This window comes from Podarcis vaucheri, assembly GCF_965113315.1.
Source record: "Podarcis vaucheri genome assembly, chromosome: 5".
Classification (NCBI taxonomy): Eukaryota; Metazoa; Chordata; class Lepidosauria; order Squamata; family Lacertidae; genus Podarcis; species Podarcis vaucheri.
The window spans coordinates 20,025,915-20,044,521 of NC_138763.1; positions in this window are offsets into that span (position 1 = coordinate 20,025,915).

The following is an 18,607-nucleotide window of genomic DNA, read 5'->3' on the forward strand; positions in this document are numbered from 1 at the left end:
TTATTATTATTATTATTATTAAACATTGTGGTATCACTCACCTGACCTCCATCCAGCATGCAAATGTGCTGGTAAATCAAATCTGGCATTTCTGCTAGTGTGGTTTGCACAGCACCAACCTTGCCACCATGGACCTCCACTCTCTGTCCTAGTGTACTGACATGACTCACCTCGATGGAGGCCAGGTGAATGGTGCTGTCTGCTGCTTGCTAACTGTTAGGACGACCAAGAAGAGGACAGGGCTCCCACCCTATTGTGTAGCAGAGAAAATTTAAAAAGGTCTTACTGTTAAAGGTTCAGGAGCCCTGTCCTCTCAGGTTCCTTTTTGGAGCTTCCCAAAGACACCTGGTTGTCCAGTGTAGGAACATGATGTTGGACTAGACATGATCCATGGGCATGATCTAGCAGGCTCTTCTTATGTTCTTAATAGGCAGCCGGGTCTGAAGAAGCATGTATTCTGAAATCATTAAATGCTCTCTTCTTTTTTTAAAAAAAATAAAATTGTAAACTTTAGGCCGGGTAGGATTAAAAACTATACAATCAGCATATACTACATTGAGGAAAAAATACAACAAATAAGACTAATACTCAATAAATATCACATTCTAATGCTTTGCTTGATTTTATTAAGCTCAGCATGCCCTACCGCCAACCAATAAATGTCTTGGAAAATTAATGCAATTATTGGTGTCTGAATATAAGCTCCATGCTCATTTCAGCTTTCTGAGCTGGAATTCAACATCAAGAAATCCCTGTGGTTAAGTGTATTTCATGCCATTAAACACTGGCCCTGATTTTATCTGACACTTAATTCTGTGCGGGCACTAAGAGCTCTATAACTCACATGATAAGTGCAACTGTAAATATCTGAGGAGGGGAGGTTGCCATGATTCACCGCAAAGGAATAGCACATTCTATGAGGGATGTAGGCAAATTGCTAAAATAGTGGGATCAATGGCTAACTCTGATAACAAACTCATACCAGATATATTTACCTCCCAAAGCAAGCTCATTAACCCTGCAGTACTTGTGTGCCATTCACCTGCTATCTGCGAGTGTGCAGGTAAGATAACTGCAGTGGTGGCTGGTGGCTGGGACTGGTAGGGAGAAAGGCAGGGAGGCCAACAGTAGGTGGCGCTGGAGCCAATCACAGGGGGGTTTGTTCCTGTCAGGGGCTGGCTGGATGCAGAGGAATAGTGGGAGAAACCAGCTGGAGAACCTCCAAGGAAAGAAGGCCCACAGCCCAGGGATTGGTGGTGGATGACAATGAGTGGTCAGAGGGAGAAGATGAGAAGACTGGGAAGAGGAAGTGTCAGAAGCCGAAAATGTAACAGGGCTTAGTGAGCAGGGAGAGTCTGTGGCAGAGAGCAGTCCAGAATCAGAGCTGGAAGCTGAAGCAGGAGAATGGGATGAGGGAGGCCAAGAGGCAAAGATCAGTTAGGCTGTTGAAGAAGCCTGGGGGTCTGCCCCTCCAGCTTTGACAAGCTCTCCTCTGCACTGGTCTCCCAGAACCCAGAGAGCAACTTCTTTCTGCATAGAGATAACAAGGCTGGATTAAGCCAAAGAATATTACCGAAACTACCACAAAGCAAGAGTTTTGCTCTCAAGTTTAGCAAATGCTAGATTTTATATTAGCATATATTACATATATTATTTGCAATATATTGCATATATTATGTTTGGTTGGAATATGCTTCTTTTTCCATCCTGTTCGTGTTTGCTCAGAAGTAAGACCTCTTGTGCTTGGGATCGACAGCCTTAATAAATGTGAAAATTTTCTGCTCAATGTCGTTGATCCATGTTGTTGAGTGTTCCCAAGAGTACACTGAGTCTTATATAATGGTAAAGGTAAAGGGACCCCTGACCGTTAGGTCCAGTCACGGATGACTCTGGGGTTGCTGCGCTCGTCTTGCTTTATTGGCCGAGGGAGCCGGCGTCCAGCTTCCGGGTCATGTGGCCAGCATGACAAAGCCGCTTCTGGTGAACCAGAGCAGTGCACGGAAATGCCGTTTACCTTCCTGCCAGAGCGGTACCTGTTTATCTACTTGCACTTTGATGTGCTTTTGAACTGCTAGGTTCACAGGAGCAGGGAGCCAGCAACAGGAGCTCATCCCATTGTTGGGATTCGAACCACCGACCTTCTGATCGGCAAGCCCTAGGCTCTGTGGTTTAACCCACAGCGCCACCCGTAGGGAACGTATTTGGAAAGTGACGTACAAGATATTTGCATCTAGAAAAAGCATTTCAGAAGAAAGCTAGCATAGAAAATGTGGCTTGGTCAAAACCAGTAAATAGTTGGATTTCTTCATGTGGATCTGCCACCAACAAAACACCTAGGTAAAAATAAAATTAGTCCTGTTAACCCAATTTTGATTCAATTTTAAAATTATTTTTCTTCTAATACTAGCAAAATCTGGGGAGAGATGTTGGGTGGGTGGTTAACTCTATTTTGAGTTAAAAGGTGCATTGTTTGAGCTAATGTTTTATGCTAAGTTATCTGTGCTAAGAAAATACATTTTCAATGTACAGGGTTGGAAATATGCTAATCAAATGTGTTCAAAATCAATGTCATAGGCATGCCACATTATTCTAGTCTAAAAGATAAAAGCCCAATCATATACACTTTGTAGTCTGATGTAAAGAAGATATAATTGAACACTGTTTCCTAAACTTAATTAAAATAAAACTTGCTGGAGGAAAAAGTCATTGCAGACGCAAGGAGATCTTTCTATCAGCTTGGGTGTACAAAGAGGTAATTTGCTTTCTGACAGGACCAGTAGCATATAGGAGGCAATCAAATGCAACCATTTCAAAAGGCTATTACAGGCTCACACTTGAAAGAGGATAGAGAAATTGTTGTTTTTTTAAATATACATATTCTCTCTCTCTCTCTCTCTCTCTCTCTCTCACACACACACACACACACACACACACACACACACAAACATCATCATAAAAAACTGGCATGTCCCTACAAGGCATTATGTTATGGGATAGGGAGATGACAGATCCGAAAAGAAACCAGATGCAGACCCTCAAAGTGTACCTGTATTCCAGGGACAGTCCTAGATTTACAGAAGCCGTTCTAGTTTCTGATTTGATCCTGGAATGTCCCGCTTTTCCTTAGTCTGTCCTTATTTTCATCAGAAAAAAATGTTGGAGGGTATGAAATTATGCAACCTCCAAGCTAAGGAGATAAGTAACTACACAATCTTTAGAAGACATCTGAAGGCATCCCTGTACAGTCATACCTCGGGTTACAGACACTTCAGGTTGTGTTTTTTTGGGTTACGGACCGCTGAAACCCGGAAGTACTGGAATGGGTTACTTCCAGGTTCCGGCAGTTGCGCATCTGCAGAAGCACTAAATTACGCTTTGCGCATGTGCAGAAGTGCCAAATAGCGACGCACATGTGCACAGACGCGCCGCTGCGGGTTGCAAACGTGCATCCCGCACGGGTCACGTTCGCAACCCGAGCGTCCACTGTATAGGGAAGTTTTTTAAAGTTTACTATTTTATTATGTTTTTATATGTGTTGTAAGCTGCCTAGAGCGGCTGGGGCAAGCCAGTCAGATGGATGGGGTATAAATAAAATTCTTCTTCTTCTTCTTCTTCTTCTTCTTCTTCTTCTTCTTCTTCTTCTTGTCGTCATCATCATCATCATCATGAGAAATGTTGGAGGGTATGCAGATGGAGAAGTGGAGATTGACTGGTTTTGAATACCTGAGCACCGAACTAGAGTGGAGCCCAGAGGCTGAGGTAGAATAGGTGACTGTTAAACTGAAGGAATGGGTTTCCCAAACCCAAAACTGACTGTACAGGCATTTTTAAACTGCACCAAAATCCCCATTTCTCCTTAGCTAAAATGCATAAACTTTAGCCGTTGAGCAAATGCAAAACAAGAACACATTTCTCTTCCTTATCAGTTTGACGGCAAGACTGGCCTTGACTTTACCAGTAGAACAGACACAGACATATCTTATGTTCTGACCACAAATGACGGGGAGACCCAAGTCTGGGACTAATGCCAGAGCATGTTCTCGGAAGTAGTGACCTTTTGCTCCAAGATAGGAGTAGGAACAGGAATATCCTTTTATGGTCAGGAGTGCAGGAAGGAAATCCCTTTTATGGTTGAGAGTACCAGAGCAGGAACATATGTTGCTTCATCTTTGGAAAACTACGAAGAGCCCCGTATCTCCCCAAGCTTATTGGAGCTTCCATTTATCTCCCACTTGGACTACTGCAATGCACTCTACATGGGGCTACCTTTGAAGGTGACTCGGAAACTGCAATTAATCCAGAATGCGGCAGCTAGACTGGTGACTGGGAGTGGCTGCCGAGATCATATAACACTGGTCCTGAAAGACCTACATTGGCTCCCAGTACATTTTCTGAGCACAATTCAAAGTGTTGGTGCTGATCTTTGAAGCCCTAAACGGCCTCGGTCCTGTATACCTGAAGGAGCATCTCCACCCCCATTGTCCAGCCCGGACACTGAGGTCCAGCGCCGAGGGCCTTCTGGCACTTCCCTGAGGTTACAGGGAACCAGGCAGAGGGCCTTCTTGGTAGTGGCGCCCAAACTGTGGAACGCCCTCCCACCAGATGTCAAGGCAATAAACAACTATTTTAATTTTAAAAGACAACTGAAGTTTTTAATGTCTGATGCTGTATTGTTTTTACTATTCGATTGGAAGCCGCCCAGAGTGGCTGGGGAAACCCAGCCAGCAGATGGGTGGGGTAATAATAATAATAATAATAATAATAATAATAATAATAATTACATCATTGAGGCTCTTTCATTAGAGCACAAAGGTCAGGCCTCCTGGAGTGCCTTTTCCCTCTCCCTCTCTCTTTTGTGCCCATTGATTTTTCTCGCCTAAATCCTCCTCTATCCATAGGCCTCTTGTTTCCGGAAAATTTGCCAGGTTCTCTCGCCCTCTATCAGTCCCAATGGGGTTTACACATCTCACGACGTCTGTCAGGAGCACAAAGAGGCTGGCAGTCCAGTGTAATGATTTGACCATGAGGGGCAGGTTCATTATTGCTAAATCATGTATATGGAATACTCCAGGCAACAAAGCCACAGATTTTTAAGCCGACAGCCCTGTGCAGAGGCTGGCACACACTGGTACAGGTTTATTAAGGTGAGCTTGAAACCAATCTCCCTGTATGTTGCTTGCTAGTAAGCCGTGCTTTTGTGCCTCCAGCTACTTGATTAGTGCTCACAATCAGCATGTTGAGAGCCCAGGCGAATATGATTTGCTCTTGTTGTATTTCAACGGCAGGTTCAATTTGCTCCCACAAAAGTACGTCTGCCCTCCAGGAATTGTACCCCCTGCTGTTTCGCATTTTCTATGCGTAATGTACATCTGACTACAGTGGAAATTGGATCAGGTGGGGTTTTTTTGGGTGCTCCCCCCCTCCCCTAACTATAATACAAGAAAATGACCTCAAAAGTAATGTAATACATTTTGCGAAACTTACTTCTTAGCTGAAATGTACCAAGCCACCTGAAAGTAATTTGGAAAGTCAGCAAACATGGCCATCTGCCTGTTCTTTGATATCATTTTATACTTTTACATTCACTTCACTTCTGCAAATGCTGCAGCCAATTTGTCTTGAGTTAAGTGAGATTTTCTACTGTTCTATTGAAGATAGCAAGGAGAGAACAGAGGGGGAAATGGAAAGTGTATGGAGCCCTTCGAGGCTCAGATTCTTATCCGAAACCCTCAGAGCATCCTATGGAAGCTTTGTGAGGGGTTTTTTTTTAAAGCAAGAGATTAAACTTCATCTTAGCATCAACGTTTCTATCTTCTAATATTATTAATAAAAGTGTACATATGTTAATCATTGAGATTACTGTCAGTGAATTTAGCACAGGTGAAATTTACTTGCAGCAATTTCCCTGCAACACAGTTATGCTCCCACCAGTATTCGAGATACTTACGTTCCATTACAAATAATCATACTTTGCACTTAGACCTGGCACCAGCACCCAGCACATGGGCAGGGACCACTGGTGATCAGGGGTGCCAACCTGAATAAAATATTGGGGGGCAGGTAAGCCTCGCCCTACATAATCAGTCACAAGATGTGGCATGCACACACCATTTGAATGGCAATGCCCATCAACTTGGGGGGGAGGCAGCCCCCACAAATATTATATTGGGGGGGAGCAAAGTTTGCCTCTGTTTTTCTTTTCTTTTTTATCTTGCATTCCGTTCTTTACATGGTAGAAGAACTGATGATCAGGACCGTCTTACCTATAGGCATTAGGGGTGTGGGGCATCCGGGCACCAGGCTCTCAGGGGCGCCAGGCCAAGAGTCCAGGGCCTGAGAGTTGAGTCTGGGGAAGAGCCTGCCCGTCGGTTGGAGCGCCGTGACGGGCTCTTCTGCTGTGGGCAGCTCTCTACCCCAACCCCCGCCCTCCTGCCCAGCGTCTGATGGCGGAGTCGTTGTCAAAATCTTAAAGTGCCGCGGTGACGTGGAACTAAAGCGAGCTGGCGCTCTGGGTCCCCAGATGGGCTTTCGCAAGCCACCCGCAGAAGCTTGCCACTTGGGTACCCGGCGGCCGCCAGCCTTAACTTTCCTCCTTCCCTTTCTCTGCCTCCCAAATTTTAGACACCTTGCTGGAGACGGAGGGCAACATGTGAGCAGGGAGGGCAACACAGGCGATAAAGTGGAGTCCTTGGCCATTTTATTTGATTTGTAACCCCCTCCCTGTCACTAACCCCTGGCATCCGCCTGAGCTCCGGCCCCAGCAGCTCCCTCCAGAAAGGGGGGCGCTGGGCAGATTTTTGCACCCCGGCGCTGCATATGCTTAAGACAGCCCTGCTGATGATCCGTTGCTTTGGGGGTTCATGCACCTTGGTGTGTATGAACATCCAGTGCCACTGATAATTACACATTCAAGGAATGTGTGAGAGCAAAATCATGTCCACTAGCCATGCCCACTGCGTGCTGATGCACACAGTGGCCGTGTCCCTAGCAGATGCATGTGTTGCAGTTGAATGAAGGAGCCTGTTTGGGGCTTCCTTCATGTGAGCAGGAACCCTAGCCAATCAGGCTTTTGCTCATGCTCATACGCCATATAAATCTAAATGCACACATACAGGCGCCTACTGTGTGGTTCCTGGTGAATGGGGCCAGTTTATGAATTGGGGTGGGGCTAATGGGCATGTGACATAGAAGATCAGACTGGGAGCACAATCCCAACTCCCCTTCCACATGCAAATACATCACACCAAGGAGGCTTAAGTGAACCAATCTCTAATGTTGGCATAGACTCCTTCCGTGCTCCTAGGAAGCAAACGTCCTTCACGATTAAGTACCAGCATGCTAGCCCCATGCCTCTGTGCTGCAAAGGTAGGACCTCAGCGTCAGAAGGTGTCATTTCCATGGAAATGCAAGGCCTAGCAAATCTCCTTCATGAAATTAACCACTGGCCCACTCCACACTGAACTGTAGCCACCATTTCTACATTTGTTACAATTATGTCTGTTTCTGTGCTTATTTGAACTAAACCTCATTTCTACTTGGTGTTCTGCCTCGTTCTTCCCAGATTCTCCTTAGCTCTGGTCAATTTCATGAATAGCACGCTCACTTTGGAGGGTATTTCTGCTGTTATTATGACCAGTGCCTGTAAAATGCCCAGAGCTACTATTCAGGAATGTGATGTATTCAACATTCACTGAACCTTTTGCTATTAGCATCAATGTCACTTTCTAAGGCAATGAATTACCTTTTGCCCTGGTTTCCTACTTGCCTCATCTATATTTTTCTAGCCTGACTTGCTCAACAAAGCAGTAAAAAGTTTCATTTTTTTTCCCAGCCCTTTCTCCTTGCTCTCTTTCTCGTTCTCTTACTCTGCACTCTTCCTGCCTCTCTTTTTCAACTTGCCCCCATGCTATATCACTCTGATTTCTTTTATTTGGCATTTATCGCTCGTGCTTCTTCAAACTCTTTTCTTTTTTTGGTGCTAATTAGAATGTCTACCATATGACCTTTTCTATGCGTAGGTACCATCTTACTAATGTTCCATTTACTGATTTATTATACTTCTCTCCTTTATTTTAACCTTGTTTGAGGTCATAAATAACATTTCCCCTCTTTTTATCTACCTCATAACTCAGAATACCATCTGGTCCTAGAAAAACATATAGAAACATCAGCAAGGAGTATACATCTGATTTGTCTCAATGAGGGATGTCTCATTCACCGCAGTAACCACATGCATCGTTTGAGCCTCATTTACTTATGTGAAATCACCCCATTTACATTTCTTCTAGTGAATCACAGGATGTGAAACTTTGCCTCATGGAGGTCATCTTCATGCCTTTCACTCGTCAATCACCCCAGCAAACCACATAAGGAGAGTATGCATCTCCATGCTATTCCACATCAACCGCTTGTAACCAAAGTTACTTGGCGAATAGCAGGCAATAACCCATATCTCAATAAAAAGATAGAAAGTTAACAAAGCAATTTTATTCTCGAGTTGCAGGATAAGATTGCTCATGCACCTCCTTCTTTAAAAGGGAACAATACTTTGCAGGCAGAACATTTTGTTCACCAGCGTAGAAATGTCTCCATGCTGGTGGTGGGCTACCAATGATGTAATGTTATGCTGGTGAGACTCTGGCAGTGCCATGGTCAAAGCGATGTTGGAGACATGATGTGGGATACGTGGAAGTTAGCTGGCTGAACTTGGTGACTATTTGCAAAGTAGGATTCATGATAACACACACATCCTGGCATTGTGTTAGCACCCTGCTTTCTGGATGTTCAACTTGTGAAGCTTCAGCTAATTGTCAATTTCTGTATTTCCCCCCCCCCAATGCATTTCATATCCCTCTGGCTTCACCATGTGCAATTCCCCTGCCCCATCTCCTGTCAGAATGTAATTGGATATACTTGCAATAAAGGACGACACTTCATGCAACACATGACATTCAGTCTAGCAACGCTTTAAGGAGCCACAAGACTTTTTGTTGTTTCAGTGCAACATACTTCTTATGCCTATTCTTCTGGCCACTTTGATGCTGAACTGGATTGCCCTTTGGGTTAAATCCATTAGGGTATTTCTTTAATTACTTAATTAATATCCAACCCTTCTCCATATGGTCTTGCCTTCAAAAAGGACAAGGGAGACAGAGAAAATACCCAAAACAAAAAAATAATCCCAGAACTGCTTTAAAAAAAATCCCCAGGACACACACACAAAAACACTGGGAATAATGTTTTTATTTTGAGAACATATTGAAATGCAGTAGTACCTGAAACATTCTATTCCTGCAGAGAAAACAGCTTATTAGTAAACAATGAACATTTTTCTACTGAGAAAATGATTTGTATCCCACAGAGAGAATAACTCATGAAGAGAATGCATACTCCAGATGTGGTCTTGATTCTATAGGGCTCATAATTTTACATTTGAATTATAAAAATGACTTTGTTGGCTATATTGGGATATTGAACTATATAGCGATGTAAAACATCACGCTAAGGAGCATCTACATAGGTGTACATTCACCTGCAACTTGATTAAATTCCAGGGTAATCCGAATCGACTTGACATTTTTATTTTGGGAAACAGAAGAGCAAATTGTAGCTCATGTGTAAATCTAATATACGCACCACAGGAAATATTTCCATTAAGCAGCATCTCACTTGTTTTACTGGCAGACACAAATGCTAAAACCATTTAGACAATGGCCCTATTTGGACATTATGGCAGTGCAGAAACAGAACACGTGAGTGGAGAGACGGGGGACAAGGCTGCTGGTTCTGCCCCCATCCCCATTGCATGACAACAGGATGGGGAGCTGTCCACTGTGGAGAACCTGCTTCTATGAGTGGACATTCCCTGTATAATGTGAAAACATGGAAAATCATGCAGGGAGCCTCCAAGAGTAGAAGCAGGCTCGTTGGACAGACATAAGAAGAACTTGCCGGATCAGGCAAATGACAGATTGTCTCAGGGGACAATGGAGGAGTGTGCCTTCAGGTATATAATCCACCTCTCCTTACCACATCTGACAAGATTCATGCCCCAACCTTAAGATGGCACCGGACACTTGTCTTTTATAAGCAAAACTATTTCACTTCAATGCTGGCAATAATGCTATAGCAGAGGCTCGCTGATCCACCAATGGTGACAAAGTGATTCCTTTTTTTGTGTAATTTTATTGTTGCAGAAATCTTGAAGGTAATAGGCAGCTGCCATATCTCCAGATTTATAAAGAACTAATATTCCTCCTCTAGGCTGCAGCTAGAATCCAAGTAGCCAAATGCTGCAAAGGCACAGAACGTCCTATATATAGAGAGCCGTTTGATAAAAATTAGGAAATTGCTTTCTCTGAAAAATGTAATCCAACAGAGAAGAGTGGACAGGGGGACAGTGAACACGGTAAGTTTGCTATAACATAGTTTCCCCTTCTCATGTATGTGGGTAGAAATACTGCCCTTCTCTGTCCTCTGGGCATCCAGGTGTCTTTATGGAGGGTGTATACAGAGGTGCTCTCAACTGGACGACTTTTACTTTGGATTGCTTTATGATAGTGCTGTAACCTGATTGTACTGTTTGTACACCATGCTTTTGTTGTAACTTTTGGGTTGTTTGACTTTAACTTAGTGCTACATTGGATGTAACCCATTGATTCTAGCACTGCCCTCTGCTTCTACTAGGAAAAAACCCAAAACGCAATTCATACTTAAAAAACAAAAAACTAATCACAAACCAGGACACAGTGATCCTTCAAGATTTTCATGTCTTCAAGTTTTGCAATGCAATTTCCCACCAAACAATGTGTACAAAAATGCACATACAGTGTGCATAAAAATGCATATAGTCATGAAAAAGAACATACAAGGATGCATTATGCTAGGGGGGAAATGCCCACAAAAATGTGTATATTACGAGATATTCACAGCAAAATGCTGCTGAATTTTCATGAAGACTTGGGGGGGGGACCCTGAAAACTCATGCAAAATTGTAGATTGCAAAAATTAAATATATGGATTTACCCTTCTGCAGTACCAACATAAAATAATAACTCTGCCCTAGAAAGGCAGTTTCTCAATACAGTGGTACCTCGAGTTACAAACGCCTCAGGTTACAAAACGCTTCAGGTTACAAACTCCGCTAACCTGGAAGAGTTGCTGTACCTTGAGTTGAGAACTTTGCACCAGGATGAGAATGGAAATTGTATGCTATCAGCGCAGCGGCAGCAAGAAACCCCATTAGCGAAAGCACGCCTCTAGTTAAGAACAGTTTCAGGTTAAGAACGGACCTCCGGAACTAATTAAGTTCATAACTAGAGGTACCACTGTATTTGTGCCACTGTAAAAAAAGAAAAAAACCTGTCTTGAACCACCCTTCCTCATAGTGTAGAAGGGACATCTAAGGAAGATGATGGCTTGTGGGTTGTTCCATGTTTGGCTCCCTGCATGCCTACTAGAATACATAAATAATGTAGCAAATGTCTGTAGTGGGAATGCAAGCACAAGGGTGGCAGTTCAACTGCTGCCTCGTTCTCTCAACATCACACATTCTCACAACTTTGTTACTTCCGTCTTCCCCATTACTGTGTGACATATTTTATATTCTGATGCAGAGATCCGGGTTTATGAGACCTGCATTTTGATAATTCCAGTACTTGAAACTAGACAGGGGAATGACATACAATCCGGCTGCCGATCTGAGCCACCATAAGCCGCTAACATATGGCACTATCAAAAGCAGCCATTGTAAAATTGTATAGTAGTAACAGAGCTTGCTGCTAATCTATCACCATTTAGACTTTGCAATAAAACTCAAAGCATGGAGTATGGGAAGTGGGGTGGGGGGATAACAGGCTGTAAGTTAAATTAATCACAGGAAATGAGAAGGTTAATGTGTCTAAAGTGACCAAGAGGCCATCCAGTCCAACCCATTGCCCTAAAATAAAGCATCTAATATTTTAAAGTCATGGGGTGGTTTTCAACTAACTCAGAGCAGACCCACTGAAATAAATGGAGGTCTTCCATCTAAATCCTTACAGATAGCAAAATGATATCCACAGCATTGCTCTGAGTCTCAAGACAGAGACTCTGAGATTAGATTTGCAAGTACCATTGGTTATGCTTATTAATCAATTTAATCTGAATAGGATTTACAGCAGATATATCTCTTCAGGGGTGGTCCCCAGATTTCTCCATCCTTTTTTGTTTGCTTTGTTGTTTTTTGCCCCTCTGAATTTTCTTAAGATATTCTATGTAGTTCTGGAAACACAAAGTAGTTCTCCCCAGACTCTCAATACATATAAAACTGAGAAGTACTGATATATAAGGATTTGATCTCAACTCAAGACTTGATTGGTTATCAGTCTTGAAACAGGCATCACTTACAACAGGGCAAGCAAAATGACCACCAATGTAAGAGTACATATGCTAATTCCATCCCTTCATACAGTAAACCTGGAATTTTGAACACTGCTGGAATTAGCTATGTATTTTTTATTCGGGGGAGCATTTTCCACCAATATTAAGTGTGGCATTTGTATTCTACAGCTAAACGGGTAACTGGAACTGAGCTAACAACCTCTGTGCACATTATTAGCAAAAAAAATCTCTTGATTGGACAATCTCCCCCCACCCCTCCACTAAGCATTCTTCTGTGTCACAAAATATATATGGCTTAATTCCCATTTGCAAAATGAAGTGGTGAGTAACTTGGGTTTTTAGCATAAAAAGTAATTCAATTAGATGGCTCATCACCCGAATTGTGCAACTGTTCGCTCAGGGGCCATTTTTCATTTGCCACCACAACCAAATTTCCTGATTTGAGAGCCAGTGTCATTATTGTGCTGTCTTTAAGGCACTTAATCTTTATCACACCAATTTCCAGGGCTTAATCACCCATACAAAGAGGTAAAACCAGCAAAATAATCTGTAATTAAGGCATTTGTGTGTCTTTGCTATGTGTTTTTAGAGATCTATGATTTTTTTAAAGAAATCCAAATCAAGCGCTCCCCCCCCCAATTATGCAGCAAACATTAATTTGTAAATAGTTTTAGTTCTCAGAGACATGCCCTCCTGACACATACAATGGTAAATTGAAAAGTAACCATAGTATACTGCTTTATGTTGTTAAGACCAGATAAGGCAGAGGTGGGGAACCTCATGTTCTCGAGATGTTGGACCTAAACATCAACCATAGCAAGCATGGTCAATGGAGGTTGGAGTTCAGCAGCTTCCAGAAGGCCTGAGATTCCCAATTCCTGAAGCAAAGCATCAAAAAATGCTCTCAAACAGAGTGTATCCAATGTTTGCTAATGCTGGCTATGGTGAATGGAAGAAGCATTTAGGATCCATGGGCAGCTGCTGGTGTGCAGTGGCTCAGCTAGTGGAGAAATGGTCATTGTAGCTAATGGGGCACTGTCCCACCAACCTCAGTCTGCTCTCTGCCAGCCCCACCTTCCTGCCTTCTTACAACCAGCTTAGGGAGTGGCCCTGCCTGTCACCTTCCTCCTCCTTATTCTCAGTGTTACCCTTTGTAGAACTTGGCAAGGGGGCTAAATACGAATGAGCCGGCTCCACCTGTCATTGGTTCTGGCTCCACCTACCGCTGGATTTCAATTGTTCCCATTAAAAGTGGTAAAGGTAAAGGGGCCCCTGACCATTAGGTCCAGTCGTGACCAACTCTGGGGTTGCAGCGCTCATCTCGCTTTATTGGCCGAGGGAGCCGGCATACAACTTCTGGGTCATGTGGCCAGCATGACTAAGCCGCTTCCGGCAAACCAGAGCAGTGCACGGAAACGCCGTTTACCTTCCCCCCAGAGTGGTACCTGTTTATTTACTTGCACTTTGACGTGCTAGGTTGGCAGGAGCAGGGGCCGAGCAACGGGAGTTCACCCCATCACGGGATTCAAACCGCTGACCTTCTGATCGGCAAGTCCTAGTACAAAAGGGGATATTCACAAACTTTTAGAGTAAGTCATGTTTTGTTTCCCCCCAGGAGCATTACTCTCTTGTGAAGTCAGGGAATTTCACATCAACCCTACTGCTCTGCCCTAAGGGTACATCACTTCCTCCATATTTGTACCTCAGCACAAAGAATAGGGCATGTCTCAATAGGGAGTTATTAATATGCACAACCAAACTCATAAACTAACAAAATTATTAGCTCTCATGGATGGTAAGTGATCGAACAGATATCCACTGTTTGATGGTTTACCATCTCTAAGGTGAGCGCTGTTAAATATTACAACAGGGAGCATCAAGACCAGTCTCAAGATTATTTAATTTACTTACTTAAATTTATATCCCACCCTAAATGTAGATTTCAGAATCTAAGATGAGAGGGCATGACGCAGACACTAGTTGGTGAACCTGCAGCGTGGGGTTGAAGTGGCAAGTAGAGGAGGCAGAAATTTATGCTCTCCTGGCCAGAAATCCAGGCATTTTAATACTAAGCCTAGCCAATCTGGAAGTTTCATATTGCTTGCCAATCACAGGGAGGGATACTGAAAATTGCAGCAGAAGAGAGCTGTCAGACCTGAACAAACCCAAAGCTGCTTGGCTAGTAACACAAATGCAATGGCGGGGTTGAAACTTCACAGAGGGTGATATCCAACTAAATCACACTCATAGCATTGAAATCAATGGTTTTAAATTACTACCATGGCATTTAGGGTGGCAAATTTTAAAATCAACTTATTTATTGTTGAAGTCATTAGATTTCAATACCTCATACGAGCTAGGAAGAGCCATAGCTCATTGGTAGAGCATATTTGCATGCAGAAGGTGCCAGGTACAATCCTTACTATCTCTCAGTAGGGCAGGAAAGTATTTTCTGTCTGAAGACATGGAGGGCCATATGTCTGACTCAGTAAAAGGTAGCAGCCATTTTCCTAAGAGTTAGTTTCGACCCCAAATTCATAGGCAGGTTAAAAATGCGCCACAACTTTTGAGCTCTCTGAGGCTCTTAGTTTCCGAGATTTCTTGTTCAAACATTAATAACTTCAAACCGACCAGAGGGAATATATATGAGCTATCTCCCATCCTGGTGCTACAACACGGCATATTAGCTTTGAATATAAAGTTCTGAAATGGCTTTATTCATTCCATTCTGCACACTATTAGGAAACCTCTCCACCTGGGATTTGCTTCCTGAATGTTTTCGTAAATTGCAGCTCTGCCGTACTTTGGTTTATCTCCCTTCAAGATAATCCACCGGCGCCTCCTTGTCCGCACAGCTCCATCAGAGGCCTTTAAAGTGCTATTCATCACCCCTTCCTTCTTCTCCAGCATCACTGATTGTTTCTCGAAGCAGAACAATTCCAAGGGAGGTTCGTACACTTTTCAAAATAAATAACTCAAAACTTTTCTTTACACACCAAGACCTCTACATAATGTCACCAAATACAGCTGGTGTCGGCTTTCTGCCGTGTGCAGCAAGAATTTGAAAATCCAGGCGTTCCTGTGCCAAAATCATCAGGGATTAGTATGTAAATAAACAAACCTAATTTTAAAGAGGATTTTCAGCAAGGCTGTTAAAGGACATGCCATCAAATGACACAGAAAGAAGTTTGCTCCCAACCTAACGCTTTGACATTTGAGTCTGTTGAACTATTAATTTTGAGATATATTTGTACAGCTTTATATTCCTATTTTGTTCCTCCAACCGGGGATGAGAGGATTTCACCATCTCTTCTTTCATTGCTGTAATGGCTCTTGCTGTCCTGCGTTCTACTATTTCTGAACTCCAGTTTAACCAGTACAGTTTCCAGAATTAATGCTGGACTCGAGGCATGATCAGATTGCTGCCATTTCCAATTCTTTCCATTTATTCTGTGTCTTTTCCTCTCACTCTGTACTTGAAGCCTAAGTCCTGTGAGCTAAGTTTGAAGGAGTCGAACCAGCTTCAGATTTGTGAGGCTTGGCTCAGCTAACTGAGCCACAGCTGAGCTGGGATGAGGCACTTAGGCTAGCATAGCTCTGACTGAAGCAAAATTGAGAGACATAGCATGGCTGAACTGCAAACCACCCAATTGCACCAGAGATCTGTTGTATCCTAACACACCCATTCCAGCAGATCTAGGGCTAGAACTGTGCCCTAAGGAAACATTTGAAAGGCTGTTCCATAGATGATGAAGTAAATTTGTTTGCTGATGTTCCAGGTGATATGACCAGAGTTAATGGGCTGATAGACTCCATCTCCCAACAGCTAAAGCCAGCAAGGCTAATGACCAGGGATGATTGGAACTATAGCATAGTAAATGTCCAGAAAGCCACAGGTTCCCCAACTCTGTTCTAAATAGTAGACTTTGTAAGAAATTGGTGAATGCAGAGGGGAATTTCTCCTGCAGGTAACCTTGCTTCCTCACTATCTAAGCACAATATTTGAGCAGTGAATGGGGGTGAAAGACTTTTTCCACATTAACTCTCGTCTCTACTCTTAAAAATGCTTTCTGCAACCATATGACAGGTAGGAAGAAAAGAGAGGATTAGCTGATATGGATACTTTCTCCCTTGTTTCAGTTGTTTGGTAGGAATGTGCACTTCTGATGAAATTAGATTGATGCCACATGAGCTGGTGACCATAATATGGAAAACTGTCTTATACCAAAGCAGATCAGCTAGTTTAGCATCATCTACACAAAAAAAGAGGAACTAGAGTGGTGCTCTTGACATATTATTGGACTCCAATTCCCATCATCCCCAGCCAGCATGGCTAATAGTCAGGGATGATGGGAATTATAGTATAGCAAAGGGCAGGGACTTAACACCTGCACTTATGACCTGAACTTATTGGGAATTCCTCATTCGCGGAGGTTAATATCAAAAGCACCCATGTTGGCAACCTCTGGTCTATAATGTATGACAGTGGCTACCCAGGGTTCCAGAAGAGCCCTTTCCAGCTCTACCTGGAGATGTCAGGGATTGAAGCTGGGGGGTTTAACATACAAACTATGTGTTCTGCTACTGAGCTACAGAGCCTATTGCTCCTTTAATGGATAGGTGTATGAGATGCACTAGATATCCTTAGAGTACTTTGACATACTAGAATGCCATAGTGCAGAGCTGCTCAGTTGTCATCTATGAAGCTTAACGTTAGCATCCTGTACCTCCAGGTGATACACAGACACATACTCCTTGACCTAATCAAGTTTCCAGCAGGCTACTACAGGTGGCTACTTGGCTGCATTCAGCTTGGTGAGTCACAAGCCACCTCCCTCTCCATTTGCTATTTCTTTGCTTTTGCCGTTCTTCTTTGCCAGCCTTACTGACACCTGAGGGATCCTTCTACTTTTCCATTCCCCTTCCCTCCTTAGCTAGTCTGATATGCTTCCAACTCAGGTCAGATGAGCAAGGCACTGAGGTTTACTCAGCTATGCCGCACCATTTCTCATTAACATATATCAAACAGTATAACTGGGGAAGCCTCTGCAATTAACAAACCAGTTTGTTCCCTCCCAGGCTTTGACTTGAAGCTTCCTGCAGGCAAGGTAAGAGACTGAAACACCAAGACCTGCAACAGTATTAATAATTTTGTATGCATTTAATTTATTTCAATCACATATCCTGCAGTCATTGCTGCACCCTTCTGTCTAGTTATTTGAATCCCCCTATGCAAGCAGAAGGCAGCAGGCTATTTTAACAGCAACCATTGCAGTTCATTTTGTAGACTATATATATATATATATAAAATATGCAGGTTTTGGTGTCTTCGGGTGTCTTCCCGTGTAAGAGTCGGGGTGTCTGTGCGGACAGACGCCCCGACTCTTACACGGGAAGACACCCGAAGACACCAAAACCTGCATTCCTGTACCCGTGAAAATCTACGAAAGCAAATATATAAAATATATATATATAAAAAAATGTTCTGTAGAAATTGCACTTTGGAAAGTCAAGGGTTAAAAGTCCAGTGGTGAAAGTGAATGATACGAAAGAGACATGACAGCAGCTTTCAAATATCCAAAGGGCTGTCATACAGAAGACGGAGTGGACTTGTGTTCTGTTGTTCCAGAAGTTAGGGCTGGAACCAATGGGTGGAAATTGCAGGGAAGCAGGCTTTAACATTAAGGGAGAAATCCTGTGCGCAGGAAGCTGCCATAAAAGAAACTGATTTGAATTAAGTCAACATATAGATACATCAGATCTAAACCTCTTTCAGCAGTGTGCCTATTGCTGTTGCTCTGCCTGAACCTGACAGAGGGAAAACAAGCCTTTAAAATAGTGTTCTACGCCAGGTTGCCAGATCATGTGACCAAGCTAAATAGGTTTAAGATACAGCTTAAATTGCTCTTCTTCACCCCCCGGTCCCTCCTGTAGCACCCCTGTTTGCTGATCCCCAACTGAGTTGGGTTGAGCAACTCACACCAGTATATCTTTGGCTGATCTGGGTTCGGGGATTTAATACCAGCTGAGCCCAGAATCAGCCGGCTGAGACAGAGATCTGTTGCATCCTAAGCTACTCATCCCAACAGAACTTGGTATAGGATTGCCACCTAAGAGAAACTTCCTAACCACAACAGACTGCCTACTAGAAATAGGGAAACCAAGGATGAGGAAGGTTCTTCAGGACCTGCTAAGAGGCGCTACATAGCTGATGGGTTGTGCTTGG